Consider the following 7,589-nt stretch of genomic DNA (forward strand, 5'->3'; position numbering starts at 1 on the left):
ATATTTCGCGTTATTCCTCACTAGCTGCGCATGCACAGCTCGATAGCAGCTATGTGACAGAGATGTGACAGACAGAACGTTCATCCAATCACACTCCGTGTTTTTTTTTAAATCTTCTGCCTTTTCTCAGACGTTTCCTATTGAAGCTTTCCCAGATGGATGTGTGAAACAAATCCATCTGGCGTGTCTGGTTACGGAAAAATGGAAAACAAGCTGTTTTTCCGTTTTTTTTTTCGTTTGTTTGTTTGTTTCTTGACCAAAAACGAAAAAACAAACAAACAGCTCATTTTTCTGAGTGCTATTTAATGTAACTTATCTTTTTATTACAATTAATTTATAAGTTTGGATTTTATTTTGGTAGGGAGTCCATTTACCTCAGGGTCACGTGCTTCTGTTTCTTCATTTCCAGACCTAAAACAGCAAAACAAAAAAGAGAAAATCAAAAAAAAAAAAATATTGGGCTGTTATTTGATTTTCTTTCCTTTTTTTCATTTTTTGTTCAGAAAGAAAAAAAAATGTTTTTTCATATTTGGTTGAAAACAAAAAAAAAGGAAAAAGGGCACCATTTTTTGTTTTTTCGTTTATCGGTTTTGACAGAATAAGGGATTACATTTTAGACTCCTGACCTGAAACATCTTGGCATGTTTTTATGATTCCGTAGCCCTGATGAAATAAAGGCTGTTTCCCCGCCCAGCAAATATTAGTTGAAAAGACATTAAAAAAAACGTCTCCACTATGTCTAAACAACGTCTAGATTTAATTGAAAAGTGAAAGGTGAAAAGCTGTAATTTTCAGGTTGTTGAAAACACGTCTTTATGAAGACATCGCAGTAATGTGGTCATATTTTAAACTACTATTATTGGGTTAAATTTGGACCAAATCAGACAGACAAAACACAGCCCAATTTTCTACGACTGTCTTTTGACTAAATTAAGGCCGTCTAGATTTAGCCTGAAAAAAAGACATCTAAATGACGTCGGGTGTTTGCTGGATCAGATCTCCTTCATGAATTTAAAAGGAACCCTGCATGATCAGACAAGTTCATCTTGTTGGATAGATATTTGAAAGAAATTCCCAAAACCTAACAGATAGATTTCCCAAATGTTTCTGACAATACCAAAAAACTTGAAAGCAAATTCCTCCCAAAAATTCCAATGAAATTACAAAAACTTTACACATTTCCCAAATCTGCTTGAAGATGTCTGAAAATTTCCAAACAAATTTTCCAAATTCCCTTCACAATATCCCAAAAATTCCCCTGAAACTTCCAATGATGTTCTCGAATACACTCCTGATCTTATGACCAGTTGAAAAATTGCAAGAATGCACATTTTCCGCTGTTGGATCTTAAGAAGGTTCTAGATCAGTGGTTTTCAAAGTGTGAGGCGGGCCTCCCCTGGGGGGCGCCACAGAGCTTCAGGGAAGAACCATAAACCAGAAAAAAGGTGATTTGCTTTGCGAACCTCTGCTGTGCATGGAGCTAAATGGATAGACTTATAGTTATGCTACAGAGCAGTGTTACTCAACCAAAGAGCCACATTATTGAAAATACCTTTGCAAGAGCCACAATCTAAGAGGTGACAAGAGAAAAAAACAGCTTGAAGCAGCAATAAAAATAGGTTAAAGGTGGCAAAAATGTTCAAAAAGCAGCCAAAATGGGGGAAATTGGGGGAAAAGTTGAAAAAAATGTCAGAAAGTAGCAAAAATTTGTGAGATGTGACAAAAAATGAGTGTAAAGTGACTTAAACGGGCAAAAAGCAGTCAAGAGTGGCAAAAATGGGCAAAAAAAATAGGTAGTTTAAATGGACAAAAAGTGGCAAACAACTGAGAAAAAGGGCAAAAATGGCTAAAAGAAGAGGCAAAAATCGGGGGGAAAAGGAAACAAGTGGTATTGAATGGCAAAGGTCGCTTAAATGGACAAAAAGTGGTAAAAAAAAAAAATGGTAAAAAAAAAAGGGCAAAAAATGGGAAAAAGTGGCAAAAAGATGTCCCAAAAATGAGCAAAAAAATGGAAAAAAAAAATGAAAAGGGGTATTTAATGGCATTATAACTGAATAAGAGGGAAAGGCAGATGTTTAAGGGCATTTACGAACCAAAACATCCAAAATATATTAATGTTAAAAATGTTTAAAGATTAGACATAAATGTTTGAAATGTTGTTTAATTCTTTTTATTATTTTTATTATTATTATTTTTGTGGGTGGGGGTCCACTGAATGAATAATTTCTTCTTAGGGGAGGCTCACTCTCACATTTTGAAAAGCCCTGATCTAGAGCTTCAAAATGCAAAAAGAAAAAAATGGGAGTCAAAAAAACGTGACCGAGTTTGGAGAATATAACAGGATATTAAGCACCAAACTAATGCGGGATTATTAAAAACGTACCTCTAACTGACTCTGCATGTAATCTTAGAGTAGTGAGTAGTAGATAAGGAAGTCAAAGCGGCTTCATAATTACTGTTTTATTTATCAAACTCAGACTATCTTCGTTTCACAGTGTGGCGTCCAGCGGGCTGCGAGGGAAACGTCCACACTTCCGCACAGACACGCGCCAAACTTTTCCCTGCTCTCTAAACATCCGGTAAAATTCGCCGTTATCCTCATAGATAGACTGTTTATATATCTATGGTTACCCTTCCCTTCGTCTCCGTTTTAGAAGGCAGGAACAAAGTCGCACCACGAAGCTATTTTTGTTCTTTTACAAAAGTTTATCTCAGCGTTCCTACCTGGAGGTGCGCTGCATTTCCACCCCGTCATGTCCCGTCTGCAGGTGAATCTGAGAAATCCGAGGTAAAGCATTTCCGCATTGTAAATAGGCGGGAAGGCGCGAAATGATAGCTTCCTGGTTTGAAAAAAAAATACTTCTTTGTTTGTTTCATGCATTTTCTCAGCAAGTATGACTTCGTTGTCGACTAACAGTGACAGACAAAATGCACTGAACTATGCTGTAGACATTGTTGGGGGGTTCAAAGTTTAAACTGTGTTAGAGTTATGAGAAAAATCAGTTTTTGACAAAAAATATGACTAAAAACTTCCGGTGGGAGGAGCAACAGGATATAAAAAGGGCAGCTCCAGCGTCCTCAGTCAGTCTGGATCATGCTGCCCTGCAGGTAAGTTGGTGTTGGTGTTGGTGTTGGTGTTGGTGGCGGTGGCGGTGGTGGTGTTGGTGTTGGCGGCGGTGTTGGTGTTGGCGGTGTTGGCGGTGGTGGTGGTGGTGTTGGTGGTGTTGGCGGTGTTGGCGGTGGCGGTGGTGGTGGTGGTGTTGGCGGTGTTGGCGGTGTTGGCGGTGGTGGTGTTGGTGTTGGTGGTGGTGGTGGTGTTGGTGTTGGTGGTGGTGTTGGTGGTGGTGTTGGTGGTGTTGGTGGTGGTGTTGGTGGTGGTGGTGGTGTTGGTGTTGGTGTTGGTGGTGGTGGTGGTGGTGTTGGTGGTGTTGGTGTTGGTGGTGGTGTTGGTGTTGGTGGTGGTGTTGGTGTTGGTGGTGGTGTTGGTGGTGGTGGTGTTGGTGGTGGTGGTGTTGGTGGCGGTGGTGGTGTTGGTGTTGGTGGTGGTGTTGGTGTTGGTGGTGGTGGTGTTATTTTCCCATCAGGGTTTGTTGGTGCTGTGAATGTGCTGCTTGCTAATTTTCTGTTATGGTTGATAATTGAGATGCAACAGTCAGAATAGCGCCTTTGTATCCTTTACCTGTCTGTTTAAATTCTTTAAATGGAAATTTCCCCTGTTGTTCAGTGACTAACTAACTAAAGCCCTGTAGCTTTAGGACTGTATGTTATATTTATTTTGAAAGATTCAAAGCTTTTTGAGTTCAAGGAACAACAGTGACATGTGGTGGCACAGTGAACTTACAGAAGCTGTTATAACTTTTTTTGTATAGCACTTTTACAACATCATTTCTTTGACTTGGCACAAAAAAAACAAAGCAAAAAGACAAACCCCCCCAAAAAAGAACCCATGATAAGTTCTGCTAATACTGTTAACCTAAACATCATTTAAACCCAGGACCATTCCATTTAATATAGTTTGATTTTAACCACATTTATTAAAAATTGTAGATTTTTTGCAAGAAAGAAGAAAGAAATGCATTTAAAAATGCTTTTTCACTGAGGGTCATTGCCATGCAAGAGGGGGCACATGAACTTGAAGGGAAAATGGAGGAAAAAGGATAAACATAAGCTCAACTAGTTATATTGTTTATGTCTGTAAAACCCTTCACGTGTATGTGTCTTTGATGCAATGAATTACTGAATCGCTGTCAAAATCCATGTCATTTTTATATGCACGGCCACTGGTGGGGATGGTGTATAGAGGAAAGCTTTTTTTTTTAAGTCGAATGAATCATTTTCAATATACAACAATACTGTGTGTTGAATCATTACAGACTCGGATATGTCAGTGATTTGCACTAAAATTAATTTCGACAAATTATTTGTTTATTTTCATTTTGCAATTTCACATATTCCATCTAAAGCTGCAGAGAGCAAAAAAATCATATGGTAACTATGAAAAAAACATTAATATTTTATTCTACTTTGATCAAGCTATTTTTTCACCCACAACTAACCTAACTAGATCAAAATTGCAATTTCAGCTGAAATTGTGTTGGGATGCTGGGAGCTGAATTGTGGAAGAACTGCTGAAAATAGCCAAAGAGTACAAAATAGCTCAAAATAGCATGAAAGTAGCTAAAAAGGAATTAAAAAATAGCTGAAAGTAGCCTAGTTAGGCTGAAAAAAGCTTAAGAATAGCTGAAAGTAGCTTTAAAATAGCTGAAAATAGCATAAAATTAGCTGAAAATGGCCTCAAAGTAGCTAAAATGGCATCCAGTAGCTAAAAAAGCATAGAAATATCTTAAAATAGCATGAAAATAGCTGAAAATAGCATAAAAGTTAAAGACCGTGATACCTGATTTGTGAAAAATGTGAAATCATTGCTCAAAATATAAAATTTTAAAAGCAAAATAGTTGAAAAAGTATAAATAGTATAAAAAAGTTTTTAAAATAGCTGAAAATAGCACAAGAAGCTGAAGAGTATGATAGCAGAATAGTAAAAATAGCCCAAGGAGTGCCAAAGTTATGAGGGGTGGAAAAAGTGCATATTTGTGAAATTTTGTCATCTTCTTAACATTGTTAAACAAAGTTAAATATTTTAAAAATTATGAAAGTTAGAAATTAGAAAAGTCATAGCAGTCGAATTATGAAAAAAATGAATTTTTTAAAGTGTGAACGGTGTCGATACAGCAAAGTATGAAGGAGGAGATAGCAAACACGGAAGAAGAAGAATAAACAAAATGGCCGATGCGAATATCAATAGTGTGAATGCTTACTCAGCATCCCCACTAACTGTTGATATCAAATATCAATTAATTTTTTATGGATTTTAACTCTTTGAATGACAGTTATTTGTCATGATGCCACCATGTTTTTTAATGAAAAACAAAACAAAACAGAAAAATTAATTAATTAATCAATTATAAATGAATTATTTTTGTTTTTTGTGTTGAATAATTACAGCCTGAGATATGTCAGTTAGTGGCAGCAACATTAATTTAATGCATTTGTTTTCATGTTTAGCATGTTTTTCTCCCATATGCCAAATATGGTCAATATGGCGCCATCAGGTGGATAGTAGTAGAAATGATCAATTCCAAGGCAAAAGCCCAGATTGATACCCAGCTATAATAAAATGCATGTAATATGCTTTAATGGAAGTGAGATCAAAAATGGCATTTTGAATGGGTTCCAATGGAGCATTTTTGGCCTTAACACAGGGGTGTCAAACTCAACCACAGCAGGGGCCGAAATCTGAATTTAGGTCTAACTTGAGGGCCCAACAGGGTCAACATTTAACCATAAACTGTCAACCTTATTTTCATGGGTAAGGGGGAGAAAAACTGATGGTAAATGTTTGGAGATTCAAAAAAAAGTCAAAATGATAAGTTTTACAATGGTCCAATGGCAACAAAACAAAATTCTCAAAGTGTTTTCAAGGAAACTTGAACCAACAATGGTCCAACGGCAAAAAAAAAAAAAAAAAATTCTCAAAGTTTTGAGGAAACAAAGACCTACAATGGTCCAACAGCAAAAAAACAAAAAAACAACAACAATATTCTCAAAGACCTTTCAAGAAAACTTGGACCAACAATGGTCCACAGAAAAAAAAATTCTCAAAGTGTTTTCAAGGAATCTTGGATCAACAATGGAACAACGAAATTCAAATTGCTCCTAGGAAAATAGCACATCATCAGTAATGCTCACGATGTACTTTTTAGGAAACAATGGAAAAATGCCATCAAATTCACAAAGTACTCTTGGATCAACAATATGACAACAAAGTTTTGTTTTTGTTTTTAAGAAAACTATCAAATGGCAACGAAACAGTTCACAAAGTGCTCTTGAAGTAACGACAGCCTAACACTGAGGGAGAATTGTGACAGCCAGTGAGGCATCAGACCTGGTTTCTATCGCTCCTGCACAGTGACCCAGCAATATAAAGACAACCAAATGACGATGATAACCTGGATGATGAGGAAGGCTTTAATAGTATGACCCAGAAGCCATGGCATATACTGATAACTTGTCTTGTTTATGTTTGTACTGTACTGGTCATGTTTGCAGTCCTTTGTGTATTTGTATACTTCTGCTGTTCTTAAGAAGTTGCCAAAATGCTCATTGCTGCAGCATTGGACATTTTGGCAGAAGTTTCAGGGATGCACTGCTGCTGTTGTACATCCCGGCCTCTACAAGGAGATGGTCTTTGGTTCCTACATCCACATGAGAAGTTGAGCCAAGCATCTTCGTGCCAGGGACCACAGCTGAAGGTAAGTGGAAGATGGGACTCTGCCCCCTCATGCCATATTTCACTCAAATAATTTCTAACTTAAGCCCAACTTTGGATGGGTTGCTGTAATGATGCACTTTTGAAACATTTTTGTTTTGCCCAATTTATTTGTTTTGTCCAATTTAAGGTCAAAACCGCAGCATTTAATATATCTTCGTGGTTGAAATTCTTCAAAAATTTTGGTCAGGATCACTCTTTTTGGAGATGGTGGGTCCTGAGTTTAGTTGATGACCCCTTCTGTCTTAAAGGTTGGACAGATGAAACAAATAATGCACATGAATAAAGCAAATTACTCACTCTTCATTTCACTGGCCGTCTGTCAAATCCTACAGCCTTGGTTTGTTATCGTATGGATCTCAGGAAAACTCTTTAATTTACAATTAAAAACATGAGCTTCAGAAACAGAGGAGGAAAAACTGCGTGCACTGCAGGAGTCAGGGAGGTGGAGAATGAGATCTGAAATGAACGTGATCACTTAAATTTAAATCAGTAAAGAGCACATGTAAATGCACTTATGACTGTTTTTGAACCTTTAGCAGGGACCTGAGGAAATATCGACTTTGCAAAGAGAAGTTGATGACAAAACAACTTCTACAAGCAAAAACAGATCAGCGGACCGGAGTGAAAGAGAGCGATGCAGTCTTTCTCCAACACCGGTCCTGATGCTGGAAACTGTAGTGAGGCTAATGAGCGCTCTAACGGTGCAGCTAGCAGCCAGCTTGTCTCAGGAATGTTGGATACCAACACCATCATGTCG

Source organism: Cheilinus undulatus, linkage group 10 (assembly GCF_018320785.1).
Source record: "Cheilinus undulatus linkage group 10, ASM1832078v1, whole genome shotgun sequence".
Lineage (NCBI taxonomy): Eukaryota > Metazoa > Chordata > Actinopteri > Labriformes > Labridae > Cheilinus > Cheilinus undulatus.